A 19,876-nucleotide genomic window follows, 5' to 3' on the forward strand; every position below is an offset into this window, starting at 1 on the left:
GTGGACTCCATATATTCTAAAGGAAGATTAAACAAAATGCATAAATTAATCATTAAGTGGCATGCTGATGCCGTGACATCACAATGCTTACGTGGCAAGGGATGTGATTATTTAAAACTACATAAAGTCTTTTAAAAGTTGGTGAGCCTCATTTAACATGTTACCCTAGAAAAGCACAATTATGTTTTCACTCTTTCATTTTGCCATCAGCTTTTTGTTAGGACATCTTATCTGAATCTCAGAATGGATCTTGGACCCTCTTCTGTGCTTCTCATTACCCCCCTACCTTCAGAGAGGAAACGGCCGAGTTATTATGCGAGCCGTGAGCCTAAATGAATGAATGTGAATGAATGTTCCCAGCACCACTGTAACGGTGTCAAGAGGAGTCATTAAAACAACAAAAATGTACCCAGCTGACCTATCAAATGTATATTCATGTCATCTAAAACTCACCAGCAATGTCTCTTTAAGCTCCTGGCTAAGTGCTTCAGTAAGTTTCTCTCCTTTCCCAGGTCACTGTGGTGTGCTTTTAAACATCTCCTAAAATTCATAGCTGTGTAAGTAACTATGTTAAGCTTAGAAAGTATGCAGCAACGCAGGCTGGAAGACGCGGAAGGCAAACTATATCCTAAATACCTGCTTAACGTGAACTTCCTATTTCTTTGTCAATGGTGACGTTTAATAGCCTTCCCACATCAGCCGGGGTTACAGAGTCACTGTGAGAGATGAAAGACGCCTTGCAGTAAATCTTCTAAGCTGCCCGACTGGCAAGTCATCTCCTATAATAAAGAGCCACGATACAGAAAAGAATCCTTTGCCAAATGCAAGGCTGGTCAATTGTATTTGCTAAATTAAGCCTACATTAGGTATATCTGAAACTCCCTAAGCAAAGCTCCTATTTCTTTCTTAGGTAAACTACCCCTTCTCTTGGGTTTTTGAGATAGCATTTAAAGACAGAAAAAGACAAGGAATTCTATGTTAGGTGGCCCAAATTTCCTCCTTTCCAGGTTCACTTAGTCAATATTTGAGCAGTAGCAGCACAATGGTATTTCAAAAGTCCGTCTTCGGCTCTCTAGCTAAATACCGTTTCACCAGGAGTGACTCAATGTTTATCTTTTCGCCGGCTCCACACCTGCCCTCCCGGCCTAGCTCAGCAACATGCGCCTGAGAAGGGCGGTCTGCGCCCTCACTTGGTTTACAGGCTTCTGGCTTGGGAATGAAAACATAAGGCAAAGATGAAACCCACTTAAAGTGATTACATGTAACCTCTCTGTTTGTTTTTCACCTCTGTGTTCTGTCACCTGTGATAATAAACACTGATTTTCTCATGAGGAAGAAAATAATATAAAAGGGAATCATAGATAAACCGCACAGTTAAAGGGTCACCATTACAACCTAACGCCCACGGATTTGATTAGCACACAAAGCAGCGGCACGATTCTGGGTTTTTCACTGTTTTACATAAAAAAAATGTTTCCGTATCTCCTTTCTCTCCTGGATCAGCACTAAAAATAAAAAGTCTGAAAAACAACGCACTACAAAATCCGTATACTTTTAGTAAATTGAAACACTTCTCAGGAAGGAAATTAAGACCAAGTTTCTGGTTCATTTTAGGGCAAATTAATAGTAGTTCAACCTCTGAGTGGTCAGCATAGCCTAAGGAGCTTAGACTGAGAGAAAGCAGGTTTCAAATCATCAAAAGGTCCCACGCTGCCCCTTTAATCTGTCTGGCAAAGGAAGTGTCAGGCTTCTGAATGAACTCAGGAAGATGAATGGAACAATGCAGGACAGCTCACTTGCTGCGTAGTAGTTAAACAAGGATAAGATAAATTCATGTTCGCTAGCACACCAAACACCCCGCAGTGGCCCAAAGACCAATCATGCCACGTCTCTCCTGCTAATCCTGCAAATAGTCTCAACCTGTGCCCTGGTGATATTAAACACACTCTATAAAAACTCACAAATAATTTAGCAAAATGGATTGTGTTTTTCTAGGAGACCAACGGGATTTTTTTTCTTGATAAGAGGAAATATGGAAAGGAAATAACTATTTCACACTGATGAATGTCTCATACCTATAAACAACTGCAAAGTCTATAGACACTTTAAAACAGAATGACTTGAAAAATAAAGCTGATCCCTATTACGTATGCAAACATTTCCTCTGCCATCTTCTTCTTTAAACGACACAAGAACAGGGTGGAAACTGTAAATGTGAACTGCAATCCTTTTCTTTCTTTAAAAGCAATAACAATGGGTCTTTTTCGTAAGATATTAGAGCTACTAGTCATGAATCAATGCATAGGAAACCAGGCAGTTATGCTCTTCAAACATAACTGCTGTCACTGGGAGAAACAGATGGTGAGAGGCTCATAGAGGAACCCAGCCCACCAGCCCCACCCTGCCCTTGCTAGGGACTCGGTGTGTGTGTGTGTGTGTGTGTGTGTGTGTGTGTGTGTGTGTTGTCATGTGTGGCTACAAAACACTCCTTAGCTGTATATTAAAACAACAACAATAAAACCCAGGGTTTGGTTCGTAAGAGGAAAGAAAAAATCCCATCCCTTTCGCAGCCACTGGTCTGCGGTAGCGGAAAATGAGAAGCATGACTGTATCCATTGGCTACATCCTGGGTGGTGAAATATGATTGTGCTCAGTGTTAGAAACAAATTTTGTGCATTCAGATAAACTGATTAAACCTTCTATTTAAGATTGCTGGGAAAAAACTGCTATTATTCATTATATATTAGTATTACTTTATAGTAAGGAAGGAAGAAGAGACAATTTCACTATGGTAGGAGAGGTGCAATATATTTAAGTTTGGAAAATACAAATATAGCTTACTATATCTCTTATGCAGTATGTATATACATAGGACAATGTGTGCCTATACAGCATATAAATGTTTACTATATATGGATTATATATTATACATATACCATTTGTTTTCTATGGCTAAGTAGTCTTTGTTTACTAAATGGAGTTGTCTAACATACTGGATTAACGATTTAGATATCACACTATGGGGAGATGATTATTTGCTTGCAGAGTCTAGAAGTAGGAAATGGATTTCCATAATCTTACATTCTGTTCAGATCCTAGATAATCTGCACTGTTTCAATATTGAAGTCTGAAAATCTTTTGATTTTAATCAATGTGGCTCTTTATAGTTGTCAAACAGGTTTTAATCCCTAAGTTTATTTGTAAGCCAGTTATTGTAGACAGAACTTGAGAAAGATAATGGCCTTATCAGTGGTGATCAGATGCTCAGGCTGGTCCACGGTAAAATAACTAAAATTTTGCATATTTAAAATTGAAAAACAAGAGTTCAAACCATGATGGGTGCAATTCAAAAAACAAAACAAATATTATTAAAGTAAGATATGGGCAAGGTTAAAACACATAAATCAGGCTATTAAAATGGTAGAAATGGGAAGTAGATTTTCCTTCCCCAGTCTTCCATTCCTTTCCTGGAGATAAGCACACAGAGATTTGTACCAGCCCTTTATTTAAAGTGCCAAATTTAATATGAAATGTACAGCTTTCCTTCTTTTTAAAACACAAACAGTGGCATTAGAGTGTAATCAAGATCTTTTCCAGGCCACAAATGACATGACAAGAGGTTGGAGGGAAGATTATATTTAGGAACAAAAAGCAAAATTTGCAAGTTTGAGGTAAAGCAATATATGGATTAAAAGTGTGTGTTGCGGGGGTGGGGGTAGGAGAGACAGAGACACCATCTGTGAGGGGGTCAGTCAAAATTCGGAAGTGGGTAGGACGTGGCACAACTGTTTTGACAGGGAAGAAAGGAGGTGGTTTATATCTTTCCATATCTGGCCACAAAATGACAGCAGGGCCTGGACAGTTTTGTGGATTTCCGGAGTTGAGATCGAGAGGATGCATTCAATGAATCAGGAACACGGACAGACTGTTTTCCAATTAGCTGTTCACAATTTGCAGGATGTTTACGGTACTTAATGACAAGTCGGCAGGCAAACCATTCTCTCTCTCCCTGTATATGTGTGTGTGTGTGTGTGTGTGTGTGTGTGTGTGTGTACATACTTATGTCATATTAAATATATAAAATATACATGTGTTCTATAGGATAGCCCTTTAAAATTGGTTTCATCTGGCAACTGGTAAGGTCGACCCTAATTAAACAAGGACTATCTAGACAGCCAGCACCTCTTCTCTTTTCACTACTTCCTACTTTGACTTGAAGGAACCTAACAATGAGAATTTTCTCTTACATTATTCTAGAATTATTCGGATATAAAGTTAGCCACTCAACTTTGCAGTCACGCCATTCATCACGAAGGTAGCAACAGTAACATCCTAACGGGGTAGCTCTGAATCATTTTAAAGCACTGTCCACACCTCGCCTCATTTTGCCCCAGGAATATCTCTAGCACACAGGTATGGCAGGTATGGTAGATGCAAACCTGTATGCTTTTTTAAGTCCCTTATAAACACAGGCCACACTAACCCCATGTCCTCTGCAGTTCAGCAGCCTTGTATGGATTGCCCAGCGGTAAGGCAAACACAGGGAAGCACGCGTATCCCCGCCTCTGACAAAAGCAGAACTTTCCGTGGGGCTGAAAAGGCTGAGGAAACTGCTGGGAGGAGTGTGAATGAATACAAATTTGGCCAGAAGTGCGTTATTTCTCAGTTCATTAGCGTAAGTGAGTGAACACCCCATGACCCCTTCCACCCTTCCTGGGGGGTTTCCAGTTACGGGCAGGAGCCATGAAAGTTGTTTATTTGTTCAAAAAATATTTATTGAGTGCCTACACATGTCCAGGCAGTGTTGTTTCTAGGTGCCTGGAAGAAGTCAGGCACGGCGGCTTGCACTGTAATCCTAGAGCTTTGGGAGGCCGAGATGGGAGGACACTTTGAGGCCAGGAGTTCAAGACCAGCCTGGTCAACAGAGTAATATCCAATTTCTACCAGGTCACACGGCTGTGGTCCCAGCTACTTGGGAGGCTGAGGTGGGAGGACCGCCTGTGCCCAGGAGGTCGAGGCTGCAGTGAACTATGATTGCACCATTGCACTCCAGCCTAGGCAACAAAGTGAGACCCTGTCTCTTAAAAAAAAAAAAGACAATGCCCAAGAGTCTTGCCCCGGGGGATACTGTACTATGGTCAGAATGTGCAGTGCAGCAGCAGCTGGTATGAACTGCACAGGAGGATAAATGAATGAAAGGAGAAATTAACCACAGCGCAAGGGAGTCAGACTGTGGGGTGGGTATGTCCTTAGTCACTACACGGAAACCCTTTTATAAAAGGAAAATCAATCACAACTATTTCTGAGCGGTTCTTATTCCTATTACCCAAGTAATATATGGATACTGCAGAAAATAGAGAATATACAAAGAATGACATAACTATTAGGCTTAATTATAAGATTCTGAAATAACCATTCTTAATATTTAATGCCTATGTGTATGTAAAAAACACTGTATATATATAATATAGTGCTTATTATATAGTACATATTTTAAATTACCTCTCTAGTTTGTTTGAATTAAAAATTAAAAAAAAAAAAAAAGTAAGCCTGAGAAGTGAAGTAACTGGTTGATGCCCCTGGTTAGTCTTGGCAGCAATTATCGCCTGCTGGGACTCCCATCTTTAGACAAGTGCAGAGCACCCTAGGCCAGCATCAGGACCTGAAATACCAGGTCCCTGCAGCAGACTTGGTGGATTCCGGCTGCTGAGAGCACAGCTTTGTTCTCACCTGTAGACAGGTGAGATGCCAGCCCTTCTATGTGAGAATGGTGCTGAAGCTGAAGCTGCTAAGACAACAAACAAAAACGAGCAACTGGGAATAACTTGTTTGTAAAGGAATGACATGAAATTCTACCTTGTAATAGAATTGGTGCAATTGGTAGAATTGCTACAACTATTTAATAGTTCAGAAGACTAAAAGCAAATTTATGTGGCTGGGTGTAGTGGCTCATGCCTGTATTGCCAGCACTTTGGTGGGCCGAGGCAGGTAGATTGCTTGAGGTTAGGAGTTCAAGACCAGCCTGGCCAACATGAGGAAATCCCACCTCTACCAAAATAAATATAAAAATCACCCACGCGTAGCGGTGCGTGCCTATAGTCCCAGCTACTCAGAAGGGTGAGATGAGAGGATCATTTGAACCCAGGAGGCGGAGGCTGCAGAGAGCCGTGATGGCACCATTGTACTGCAGCTTGGGTGACACAGTGAGACCCTGTCTCAAAGAAACCCCCCCTAAAAAAAACAGGACAAAGAAACCCCACAAATTATGTTATAACCAGGAGGAAGTATACATGGATATTCTTACAAACCATACATGTAGTCACAGTCCTGTTCTGAAAGTTGACAGGGTGAAGTGCTGGATTCCACAGTACACCACTTGAAAGGCAGGCCAAAGAAATTCAGTGGCAGGGAAGTTCCATGTAGCCCTCTCTTCCCACTATTAGAGTTTAAAAACTATTTGAGTGTTACTGTCCATGTAACATTCTACAGATGGGATCACCAAAAATGGTTTGGCACTTGCATTACGTTAATACTTAAAAAGAAAATGATGTCAAGTTGAATGATTTGATGTAAATAAAAACAGTAAAAAAAAAAAAATTCAAGGGTAGTGATTTAGAGTAACAGTTTGAAGCATTTGTTGGGATTAAAATGACTGATTTTTGTCTGATTTAAAAATAAGGGAAGGAACTCTGCCCACCACTGCCTGGACTACAGGTCAGGTGTGCCAGCCGACTGTCTTTAATATTTAACGAGATAGTTCTCCATGAAATCACCTTTCTGTTCTGTCATAATCCTCCTTGCACCAGCAGACAAAAGATGTGAAACCTATTTAAAAACTCCTAAGAACTGGACCTAAGCCTTTTACCAGAGCCCCTCCTGCCAACAGCTAAAACCTTTCTCTTTGCATTTCATCTAGAACCTTGTTGAAACCCGGGGACTCTCCCGATCCCCGAGAGCACTCCTCTGATGGTAATCACTTTCCCTCAAATCAAGACTGGTTCTCCCTCCGAGCAACCTTTCAAATATCTGTGAATAATTTTTTGGAATCTTTACATTAACCTGACAATTTACCATCACAAAATATTCAGAGTCGATATTTAATATTTTAAAAATCAGCAAATAAATTAAAAATATACATAAAAAATTGTTACCTGTAATTTAACAATATGTAATTTTATAATTTTTTTATGGACAATGGAGATTTTTAAGGAGATGAGATACTAAGATATAGAAGTCTTGGGAAATGGATTATTTTATCATGTTAATGAAGTTTCATAGAGAATGAATCCTTTACTGTGGGCTGATTAATTATAATCAAAATTGGCTTTTGGGGGAGATAACATAAACAAAATCTTAAAAGGAAGCAAGCATCCAGCCTTTCCTTCTCTTTCTCTCTCTCTCTCTCTCTCTCTCTCTCTCTCCATCTCTCTCTCTTCTTAAAATCCAGCTCTTGCAGGATCTATTTCTCAACTCTGTCACATTTAGTCCACACCAACTGGGCATTTGTCACACTGACTCCCATGTTACCACTCTTGTTAACTTGATGTTGGCTGTCCAAGTGGCTTAATCTGGTGTTTATCTGGCGATAAGACTACTATTAGTCTAATACCGGTCTTATCACAAGGCTACTGGACACCATCCATATGTTCCTGTCTGAAGGACTCAGTATTTCAGGACATACATTAGCATCTTCACTATGACTGTTCTGGCAAATTCCAGGGAAGAGGGTTAAACTTGAATTGTGGGCTCACCTCTACTTGTCACTAATGGTATCCCACTGGACATGCTACATACAGATTTCTATTTTGTCTGCCCAAAGCATATCTTAGCAGTTATATTCAACAGCAAAAGGGGAAAATACACCATGAAGTTGTCTTATTTGTAAATCCACAGCCAGTGGCCATCCTCAGTATGAGTGGCTGAATCACATGGGACGTTATAAGGACCGTCTAACATTCGCTTTTCTGTTCAAGATGTGCCAAAAGGGAGCGGGGAAACTGCCAGTTCCCATCTGCATAAGGGGCCTCGGAGGCCCCAAGACCACCAACCAGAAAGAAAAAGAAGAGGTAAAAAAAAAAAAATTGAGACTATTTCAGGGATTTTGTTTCTGGCCCAAGCCAGCCTCAGGAACTTAGCCAAACTCCAGCAAAGGGCTATGTTCGTGTTCTCCCGTAGTCTGAATGAAGGCATTCTGTACAAAAAGAAGACGTATCTTGGACATGACCAGATTCAAGGAAATCTATTTTTTTTTAAAAAATGTTGACATGTGAAGTCGATGCAATTACTATTAGACCAGGATGCATTTGAAGTTATTTTCCGGGGGTGCTGATGTGCTTTTAACTATGTAACCATCAGAAGACCCTAGTGAGAGCTGTCAAGGTTTACTGGTGCAATCTCAAACTACAGAATAACATTTCGTTGTTGCTTTATTTGTTCCTTTTTATATGTAGTAAACGACTTTTTAAAAGATGACTTTTTTCAGGTAGTTTTAGGTTCACAGCAACATCGAGAGAAAAGTACACAGGGTTCCGATATCCCCCCTCCGCGGCACACACAGCCTCCCCTACGATCAACGTCCTACACCAGAGAGGGGCATTTGTTAAAACTGATGCATGTAGAGTCGCATCACTATCACCCACAGCCTGCTGTTCGCATCTGGTGCTGTACATTCTGTGGGTTTGGACAAATGTCTGAAGCCATGAGTCCACCACTGGAGCATCACACAGAGCAGCCTCCCTTCCCTGAGCATCCTCTGAGCTCGCCTGCCAAGCCCTTCTTCCCCCTCACCCCTGGCAACCCCTGATACTTTTCACTGTCTTTCGTTTTCCCTTTTCCAGAGTGTCATAGGATTGGAATCATACAATATGTAGCCTTTTCAGATTGGCTTCTTTCACTTAATAAGTGACTTTTAAAAATAAACAAAAGCAGGAATCATTGCAGAACAATTGTTTAGTGATCCCTTGCCTTAATTAACTGGCTGAAACAATCACTGCCTATCTTCAGAAACGATAACCAGTTTTCTTACCTACATCAGTGACCCTATAGGATTATTATGTGTTTCAAATAAGATGATGGCAAGCAAAGGGTATTGGAAACTGTAAGATGCTATACAATTGCAGGAACTATAACTATAATTACTTTTAACAGGAACACCAGAAAGATGCTTATCAAGATCTACACTACATTTCACATTAAAGGTTATAATTCCAGTCACTCTAATCAGGTTAAAAGATCTAACTTCCATGCCTCCGAGTTATATACCTCAAAGCACATGTTCACTCTGTAAGGTAGTGAATTCCCTTTCGACACTGAAAAGGACCATCACGTGTATGTAAAATGTCTGCATTCTGCACAAAGCATGAGGGCCTCTGTGGTAACGGCTCCAGTGCTGTCCACTGTGACATGCTGTCTTCTAAACGCCCCCGACCTCCGCTGCCCACCATGTTCCTATCACACATGCAGACATTGCCGTGACTGCGTTAACATAACCACACTCCATCACCATCACATGTAATTTCATCCCTTCAGGTTCAGTGTGAGTCGTAAGCAATGCAGTTTCTGCGTGTTCTATTTCTATGGCAGAAGAAGGCAGGAACTAAAGGATCATTACAAGGCAGCCCCAAACTACCTTCTAAGCAGGCATTTCGGGGTTAAGCAGTCAGCCACATGTCTTAGCAGAAAAGATTCAGAATTCCTAAGAGTTACCATTTCCTCTGATTTTCTCTGGGTTCCTGACAGCATTTTCTCTGCCATAATTTCTGGAATCAACAGATGATATCAATTCTTTTTTTTTTTTTTTTTTTTTTTTGAGACGGAGTTTCGCTCTTGTTACCCAGGCTGGAGTGCAATGGCGCGATCTCGGCTCACCACAACCTCCGCCTCCTGGGTTCAGGCAATTCTCCTGCCTCAGCCTCCTGAGTAGCTGGGACTACAGGAGCGTGCCACCATGCCCAGCTAATTTTTTGTATTTTTAGTAGAGACGGGGTTTCACCATGTTGACCAGGATGGTCTCAATCTTTCGACCTCGTGATCCACCCGCCTTGGCCTCCCAAAGTGTTGGGATTACAGGCTTGAGCCACTGCGCCCGGCTGATATCAATTCTTGGTTATTCACTGGATAGTTATAAACATTAGTCTGAAGATAGTTGAAGTATTAGAGTTTTATTAGACTATGTAGTCTTTGGAATCTCTAAATATTATTACATACAGATGTAGCTTAAAAATTCCCTAAACAAACTGGTCTTCTCAATGGGAAATTTTGGTGTAAAAATGCTACTTGAGAAAGTACATTATTATATTTTGCTGAATAACATAAAACCATCAAATTCCAACCACAAGCTAATTATCTATGCTTAACATCTGGGGTATATGCAATTCCTTATTATTTTTAACTATTAAGGAATAGGTTCTTAAACTTCCTTATATAAACTTTTCCAACTTCAATATAAAAAACTGTTAACGACAGGAATTCCTGACCTGAATCATTTCTAACTTAACTGTTCCAGTGACATGTTCTTAACAGTGGTGATGATTGAGACAAAAATGTTAGGAGTTTAAACATGAAGACTAAGGCTGGGTGCAGTGGCTCACGCCTGTAATCTCAGCCCTTTGGGAGGCCGAGGCAGGAGGATTACAAGGTTGGGAGTTTGAGACAAGCCTGGCCTACGTAGTGAAATCCCGGCTCTACAAAAAACACAAGGATTAGCCAGGCGTGGTGGTGGTGGGGTGCCCGTAATCCTAGCTACTCAGGAAGCTGAGGAAAGAGAATCGCTAGAACTCAGGAGGCAGAGGTTGTGGTGAGCCGAGACCGCGCCATTGCACTCCAGCATGGGCGACCCTGCGAGACTCTGTCTCAAAAAAAAAAAAAAAAATTAGGTTAATCAGAACACCATCCCCTCAGATAACAACTGCATATTTTCAAGTATAGCATGGCTCCCTTCTGGGTAATAACAAACACAATAAATTCATACAGGGATTTTCCTTTAATTGGACAACTTTTAATACATATAATTTGTTTATGTGTACATAACTGGCCTGTTCCGTGCCAGCAAGGCTTTGCAGCTGCAATGCATAGAATTGGTGGTACATCACTTCTCCTTTCCCCTCCTTCACCCCCAAATACCGCTACCACTGAAATAAACAGTCTCTGCATGAGAAAGCAGAAAAAAAAAATCATGAATAAGCAGCCCTCTCTATTTAACTAGGGCCCTTTCTCTGCACAGTTCAATTTTAAGTGAGTTAAAATCCTAAGCCAGCATCGGCTGAGATGGTCAGCTTCGAGTCAGGGCCCCAGGAGCCGTGGAAGGGAAGCGCCCAAGGAAATCCCTTACCTAACACACTTGCCCCTTCTCAAAATGAGGGCCTTGGAGCACCTTCAGTTGTTGGTTTCAAAAGTCTATAGGGTTCTTGCAGAAAAGACACTGTTTATTAGGACAGCAGTCAGAGAAGGTCAAAACAGAGAGAGGCGTTCCTTCCCCGTGGCCTGTAATTGTGAGGTAACCGTGGTGACCATGTTGCTGATCATCACTGTGGTGGCAGCTGGCATTTATCAGGTGCACGCCATGTGTCTATGTGTCTCACTCAATTTCACAACAGCTTATCCTATATGGGTGAGAGGCTCAAGCTCTGAGAGGTATCAGAATGTACACAGACCGCAAGACTCTGATAAAATTTCTTCCTTTCAGAGCCTCTTACGATAAAACAGATTTTAAAAAGAGTTCAATAAGAAATCCATGCCCCCTTGTGTGTGGGTCAGGAGGGCCAACAGACCTTGCCAACGCCTGCCACCCTACACTGCTCCAGCTGTCACGCCTGAAGCACGCCCCTCACCCCGAGTGGGAACAAATGTGGAAAATCTGGGAAACGGAGCAGACCGATTTTGGTAGATTCCCTTGTCTCTGCTTCACCACAGAGGAGAGGTGAGGACAGGCTGGATGCTGAGTGGCTGACTTGGTGCCAGAGCAAAAACTGGCTGCAGAGCCAGGGTCACCGCACGTGTCTGGGCACTGCCCTGCAGTCAGGGGGTGGGGAGTGTGCAACCGTCCCATGCCACACTGCTTCACTCCCAGGATCAGCACACACACAGGGACAGGCAGAGCATTGGGGATTCAGCCTCCACATGGCTGTGGCCTGGGCTGGGCGTCAATGATGCTGCCACCCTTCACCACATCTAGAGATGGAGCCGCTGTGTGGCAAGGCTTTCCGGACGGGGAGGGATTCATGAAGAGGCATGGTAGTTGGTATAAAATTGAAACGTAACTCTTTTGAAGACAGCATTGTAGGAATAAAGGGCGGGCAAAATCAGCCCTGATAGCAGGCACGTCTTCCATTCACAGCACGTTCCCCGTCCCCGAGTGATCACCTGGGTGAGGCCAACCCTGGCCTTCTCATGGGTCCAGCTGCTGTCATGGCTGTAAGGGTATAGCTCAGACTCGAGCCCTGCTGTCTCTGTTTTAGAGAATCTAGCTTGGTTTTTTTCTTTTTCTTTTTCTTTTTGAAATATAACTTACCTAGAGTAAAATTCACAAACCTTGAGTGTACAACTTGGTAAATTTTTATAACTGTGTGCACCTATGACTGCCAGCTCAAATACAGAGTTCTTCCTGCCCTGCACGTGACTTCCCCACACTCCTCCTCATCTATAACTGTGCGCGCCTGTGTAACGACCACTCAGGCTCAAGACACGGAGGGCTTCCTGCCCTGCATGTGGCTCCCTCATGCCCCTCCTTGTCCACATCTGTGTGCACCTGCGTAATGACCACCTACCCAGCTCGAGAGACAGAGGGCTTCCTCCCCTGCAGGCGGCTCCCTCATGCCTCTCCTCATCCACACCTGTGCACACCTGCGTAATGACCACCCAGGGTCAAGATACAGAGGGCTTCCTCCCCTGCATGTGGCTCCCCCAAACTCCTCTTCATCCATATCTGTGCAAATCTGCATAATGACCACACAGGTCAAGATACAGAAGGCTTTCCGCCCTGCACACGGCTCCCTCACGCCCCTCCTCATCAACATCTCCCTCTGTTCAAGACCAATTCTAACTCTGCTGTCTTTCACCCACCACAGGTTTTGCTAAGTTTTGAATTTCATATAATTGGAACAATACATGTTTTGGTCTGTTTTATTATTTCTGTGATGCATCCACACTGTTGTGCATGCTGAAGTTTGTTCCTTTCCATCACTGTGCAGTGTTTCGCTGCATAACACAATTTACATGCCCGTGGTACTGCTGTAGATTGACATTTGTGTTCTCTTATGGAACTCAACACTTCAACCACTTCTTAACTCTACAAACCCATGTATCATTTTTCTTGCACTGCTATCTCTTAAACCTGTGCAGCTGCACTGACCTAGAGTTGCTTTGACTGAGTCCCAAGAAATCCACTCTTCAGAAAATACGTTGAATGGTCTTGGCTTTTATTCCTTGGTGCCCAGAACCAACTTTTGAGGAATACATTGATTCATTAAGTGCTGGTCAAACCTAACTCCCCCCAGGTTATAATCAGAGGTTAATAAGGAGGTACTGAAGTACCACAGATGGCTAAAAAGTGATGAAACGTTATCAACCACCAATGGAAAAGAAGGTGGGAATAAAAGGAAGGACCCAAGTGTCTATCTGCGGCTCACTCTGGTTTTTCAAACCTTCCCTTCCTCCCTGATAGCATCTTCTTTTTCCAGCATCATCAGAGAGAGATGCTTGTTACACACAATAATTTTCCCAATGAGAGCTTGCTTCTGTGAGCACCGGGACTTTTCTTTTTTCAAATTTTTCTAAATCGCATTAAGCTTCACCTTGCATGACTTACGGCCATCATCATAAAAATCCATCAGGTGTGTGTTCTATGCCGTGGCCCATCAGCCAGCCTTGCAAGTTTGGCTGGTGTGATCTTTCCTCTTGAGTGCTTACTGGGACAACTGAAATTCAAATAAGCTGCAATGAGAAACCCAGCGTTTCCCTCAAGCTGGCCGGAGGGGAGCTAGTGACCACTGTGGATAATGATTAAGATGAGGATACAAATCCCAATTTTGAGTTGAACACCACCATTTTCAGGGAGTTTCCCAGGCTAGCATGGACTTTCCCGTGAAAGGCATCTAAGTTGCAGGGGACCAACAGCCAGGGGGTCAGGCCTGAATACAAGAGAGAGTACTGTTAGGTTGACACACACCACCAGGAAATGCCGGGATGCAGGAAGGGCGTTTTGGACAAAGCCTTCACGTGAATGAGTTCTAACTTTGGCCTCCTAAAGCCAGAGTAGGCCTCAAGCCACTCCAGGAGAGGGCCAAGATTCCAGTGGAACCAACTACTCATAATCTGAATCCCAAAGAGCAGCCAAAACTCCAATGTAGGTCCTTCCGCCGGCGGAGGGGGGGGGGGTTCAATAAAGACGCTAAACCACAAAGTTTAAGCTGGCGCTTCGACCACTTTAATTTGAAACTAAATTTCTACAACGAAGGGAAGCTTTCACGAATTCACCACCACTAATAAAATTAAACTGGCTTGCCGGAGTCGGAACCCAAACTAGAGAAGTGACCATAGTGAGTTTTGGTTGAAAAAAAAAAAAATCGGGGTAAGATGACTCACTGAAACAAACAAGCAAACCTAACAATAGGAAAACCTCTGCCGAGACTCCCTGCTTCCGGTGCTCCCCTGGCCCCACATTCCCACCGGCATGGGAGCTTTTGTTCCCACTGAGTGAGTCAGTGGAGATGGGAATCTCTAGCGACTTGTGTGAACCAGTATCGCTGTGGCTCTGAGAAACAGTGTTGCTGTGTTGTGTGTCACACACCACCAGTCAAAAGGCACTCTCTGATGGACAGGAACATGTGCCCACATCTACTGACGAGGGAAGTGGGTCAGCCATTCTACCGTGGTCCAAAGTGCTGCTGTGGCCCTGTGGCCCTTTGATAAACAGAGAAACATCCCTTGAAATAATTTTTCCCTTTTCAGATGTTGACTAAAAATTCAAGCATGCAGAAGAAAACGTCAATTCTGAATGGCAAGCTTTTTATAACTCATGGCAGTGGAGTGAAAGGGGAGAGGAATTTTCCACTAGCTTCCATGGCAAGAGACACACATGCAAGGCTAGAGGGTTAAAGAGAGGGGGCGGGCCTCCCGAACTGAAACTAATTATGGGAAAATGATTCAAGTCCCTGTACTTTTACCACAAGCATTTGGAGAATCACACTGAAAATTTACTTCCCAAATTGCTGTGGTGTTCAAGTAAATTTGGCTTTTCTGTATAATCTAATGTTATAAAACCAGTTCATCTTAGAGCAAGTGAGGATGGCGAGAAGGCAAACTATAAATTACAAGCAGAAACAGGCCACATGAGTTCGGTAAAACCGGCACCAATCTGAACTTCAAAAAAATGCGTTCGCCCGAAAGCAACCACGGTACCCACGGAGCACGTGCACGTTGCTCTGGGAACGCTTCTTCTGAGGTTATACTCTGGTTATACACGCTGTTCACCTGAAAGGAGACAGGGCCAACCAGCCAGCTTCCAAGGAACACGGCTGTTTTTCTTAGTGGTTTCAGAAGTTAGGAAGACATGGAAGTATACATCTTAATGAAGTTCTTACACAATTTATGAGTTCTTTTAGACTTGCTAGTTGTCCGATAAACATATCAAATCACAGAGATGGCTGTTAAAAGCAATAGCTGGATTGGGGGAAGGGGAGGAAGAGGGTAGGTTGTGTGTAGACCCTACCAAATGCAAGGTTCTAGACAAGACATTCTCAGACTTTCTCAGCTCACGGCACGCTTAGTGGTTCACCATTTTTTCTCTATCTCTAGACCAACAGAAATACTTAACAGTTACTTTTATTAAGTAGTTAGGTCCAAATAACTTAAGTATTTATGCCCTGACAATTTAGTAGCTATTTGAAAATACCAATATACATAAATTAGTTTAAAAAAAAATCCTTTATTTTCTTTCGTAAGTGACCCCAGTGACGTAGGAATGCCATATGTTTGCCAGTTAGGCACTGCTCAGCTTCTCAAACGTTGGAATCGAATTGCTGCATTTTATGCTCTATGCTAATTTTCCTGTAGTACTTACTTTTCACAAACAGCAACCACTAAAAACCTAGCTTTACAGAGGCACAAGCTGATACTGTTGAAACTGAGCTGCTTTGAGCTATGAATTCTTCTAGGGCCTAACAGACATTGAGTACTGCTGGGTTGCCCTCGAAAATTTAGACTATTTCCCTTACTCCAATTTGTTTGCTGCAAGGACCCAGCGTGCCTCGGCACACAGTTTGGGGACTGTGCTAATTCATTTCACTTAATTTTCACACTAGCATAGCACAGTAAGTATTTATATACCTGTTTTACCAACCAGAAATGTGATGTCAGAAAGTATTAAGCCAGCAGTTCCTAAGGAGCTAAACTGGGACTCACACCAGGTGTGTTGGATTCTCAGATTGGTACTGTACTGATGACCCTACAGTGGCTTTTGAAGTCACAAACATCGCTTCTTCCCCAACTCAATTCAATATGAATAAAGCTATTTTATTCAGGTTTTTATACTATGACTCAAAAGTTAGAAACACTTGCATTGGAGTAACTCAAAGCAGAACTCGATTCAATCAATTTCACTTTTCTCAGAGTAATCTTGTATTTATTCCAGTGCGCAATGGGCAGAACTATTATTCATAGAATAAATCATTTTCTTCATATACTTGAAGCTACTGAACTCCAATAAAATCTAATACATGACTCAGACATTTATTTATTTATTATTTATTTTTAGACTAATGGGAACTGCATGAATTCTTTCTTGGTCTTCCAAGAGCAAATGCCTTTTAAGCTTGATCCTGAAAGAATTGTGTTTTAGAATGTCAAATTACTAATATACCTAACTGAATACTTTTAACCCTCACCAGACGGCTGGAATGGTTTAATCCACAGTTCTCTGTGGACAGTCACTTTAAAATTACTTTTCCAACATTCATTTCTTTGGGCATTATTTAGGTACTCCCAGATAAAAACTGCAGGCAAAGACAAATAAAACCACCCACAGTAACTAGGGTCACAGTGTCACAACAAAACTTGTCAAACATTTCATTTTTAAATGTCCTTTAGTTTTTAAAGGAATTTTTATTGAGATATGAAATACAGGAAATGGATAAAGTATACTAACCTGAAATTGACAGCTGGATAACTTTTAAAATATGAATTCACTCATGTAACTAGCACCAAGGTCAAGATCTACGAAATGTTTTCTGCACTCCAGAAGGTTCCCTCGTGCCACTGATCAGTTCTCAGCCTCAAACTCCTCCCACCCGGAAGTCATTATTCTGACTTCCATTACCTTTAGTAAATTTGGTCCATTCTTGAGCTTCATGGAAATGGATCATCTAGTAAGCACTCCTAGGGTGTAGCTTCTGTTGGCCAACACCATGTCTGTGATGGTATTCATCTGACCATGATCTATTATGGTATTTGTTAAAATGGAAACTGCAGAGTATATCATACCAGTCTCCACGGAGCTACACTGAAAAATCAGAATACTGATTCTATGGTGAGAACAAAACTAGTGAGACTACTTACCAAAGACTCTGATGTTAGCAGGTTCAATCTGAAATCTTGTAATTGGCCTCAAAATATATTTTGACTCTTCCTGATGTGGGCAGTTCAGCAGAGGCTATAGATTCGAGTCAGGAGGTAAGGGAGGCTCTTTTAGGGCAAAGTGTAACTCTAAATGCTGCATCTGTGTCTTTATCTTAATGAATTCCTTCTTGGAGTGCCATTTTCTATAAAAATTACTTTAGAAATGAGGAATCCTATAGAAATAAAACATGCGTACTTCATTTTATGGCCAAGTTGTGCACGTAAGTTCTTACCCAAACCTCTCCCCCTCCAATACATGAACGACACACCGTAAAACGAAAATGTGACAGACTCCCTCCAAAAATGAGTTTGAAGCATCCCTAGAGCTGGTATTTTGTAAAAAGGAGTTTGACGTAACATACAGTTTGTAGTAAAATACTCCCTTATTTGGAGTTAGGAGGTCTTGGAAGATGTAATTAGAAGTTCAATGATTTGCCCAAAGTCATAATCACCATTTGCAGTTCACAGTCTCTCTTTCCAGTGCAGTCAAACTATAATCATCACAGAACACAGTGCATGTGGTTTTCAGAACGTTTTTGCCGGACTGCTGGCCACAGACAGAAGTAGAGCATGCTTATGGGTTTTTCTATGGTCCTATAATAAAGAGAGGTCCCAGCTTAACTATCAACATTTGAAACGGCAAACAGTAAACATGGTGATACATACTTATTACACTTCCTACCAAATTTCAGATCCAGAAATGAAGATAAAAGTTATATTTAGAAAACAAAAGTTATACTATGCTCTGTCCTGCCACACCATTTGAATACTGGTATTGCATTTTGGTTTGCTTTTGCCGTGTTGCTTCTTAGCTGAAAACATCCTACTGCTGGTCAGATCTAAAATAAGGTTAAAATGCTTAAAAATATATTGCAACTTTAAAGATTAATGTATAACATAGCCCCCTAAAAAATTTGTTTCTAATGAGAGTTATAAAATGTTTGCTCCCTTTCAGCTTCTGCAAAGCCCAGGCAGATGTACAATTGCTTAAAGTACATGCACCCAGGGGATTTAAATTATGTAAATAAATACAAAAAATGAAAAAACTCGTAGCTTTAAACACTTGGGAGAATGGGAACTGAACCAGAGGTCGAAGGGACAGATCATCTCATCCAATACCAGGAGTAGATTTTCTTCCTAAATAGTTCAGGAAGGCATGAACTTCAGCGGTTATGAAACCATTTAATTTAAAACGCTGAACCTATAGCTTTATGAACAGAAACATCAAAGAGGAAACAACACATTTCTTTTCTGAAACCCCCCTGGTCTTATCCGACAGCACTCTTTCCTATGGTTTGGGCAGCTTTATTCCACAGATGGCAGCTGGACGCTCCCCACCACCCACGCACATTGCCCAATTGTCCATCCGTGTATTTTGCTCACAGGACTCTCAAGTTGCTGCAGAGCATGGAAATGTGTGTCTGCATCCATTTACTCTAACCCGGGAAAGCACAGAGAGAAGGGTGTCCAGGCAGGAGAATAGAAGCAGTTCATCGGGGAGCCATCACCCATACTGAGAGAATAACTAGACAAACACACTTGCAGACAGGGGGTTAGTAGGGCATCTTCATGTGCAAAAGATGGCTTGTGTTCCTGCTGAGTGTTCATTGTAAATTAATCCTGTGTATTCTGAGCATCTTCCAATATGATCTCAAAAATTATATCCAGTGGAATTCTTTCCAAGTTTTGGGTGCTAGCAGAAAGAGGAGATAAAGAAGCAGAACGTCCTGGCTGGGGGTGGGGGTCTGTCCAGAGGCAGTGGGACCCCCGGAGGCACGCAAGCCCTGCTTTGATTCCTCCAGCATTCCCATCTGCATTCCCAAGTCTTCTCTTCTCTCTTCTTAAAACAGATACAACACCCGCTTCCTGCCAGCCTTAGAAAGGACAGCAAAAACTGGAATACCTTGAAAGTGTCTTCTAGAAAATTATGTGCATTTTAAAAATCATCTAAATTTCACTAGCCTTTTCCCTTTTCTAGGCATTGAGAATCGTGACCTAGTAAAGTTAGTTTATGCCAAAAAGAAAAAAAGCAACCTACTTCAGAGATGATCATGCTACCTCTTCCACAGACCTCCACCCGGTATTTTAGCAAACCCATGTAACACAGAAAGAGACAGCGAAAACAGGGCAGAGAGAAGACACCAATGGCCATCAGTAGCTGTCCACTTCATTGCAAAAAGGAAAAAGAATGTTAATGCTCCTCAGACAGTACTTTTTTTTTTTTTTAAAGGTAAGAATAGACATATTGGTACAGTGGTGAGAGTGC

At 42.0% G+C, this 19,876-nt stretch overlaps 1 protein-coding gene across 6 annotated transcripts in view; it reads right to left on the bottom strand.

The window, feature by feature from the left end:
• Positions 1–19,876, bottom strand: part of MCPH1 (microcephalin 1) — a 312,577-nt gene that overhangs the window by 142,559 nt on the left and 150,142 nt on the right.

This window comes from Saimiri boliviensis, chromosome 13, assembly GCF_048565385.1.
Source record: "Saimiri boliviensis isolate mSaiBol1 chromosome 13, mSaiBol1.pri, whole genome shotgun sequence".
In the NCBI taxonomy this organism is placed as follows: Eukaryota; Metazoa; Chordata; class Mammalia; order Primates; family Cebidae; genus Saimiri; species Saimiri boliviensis.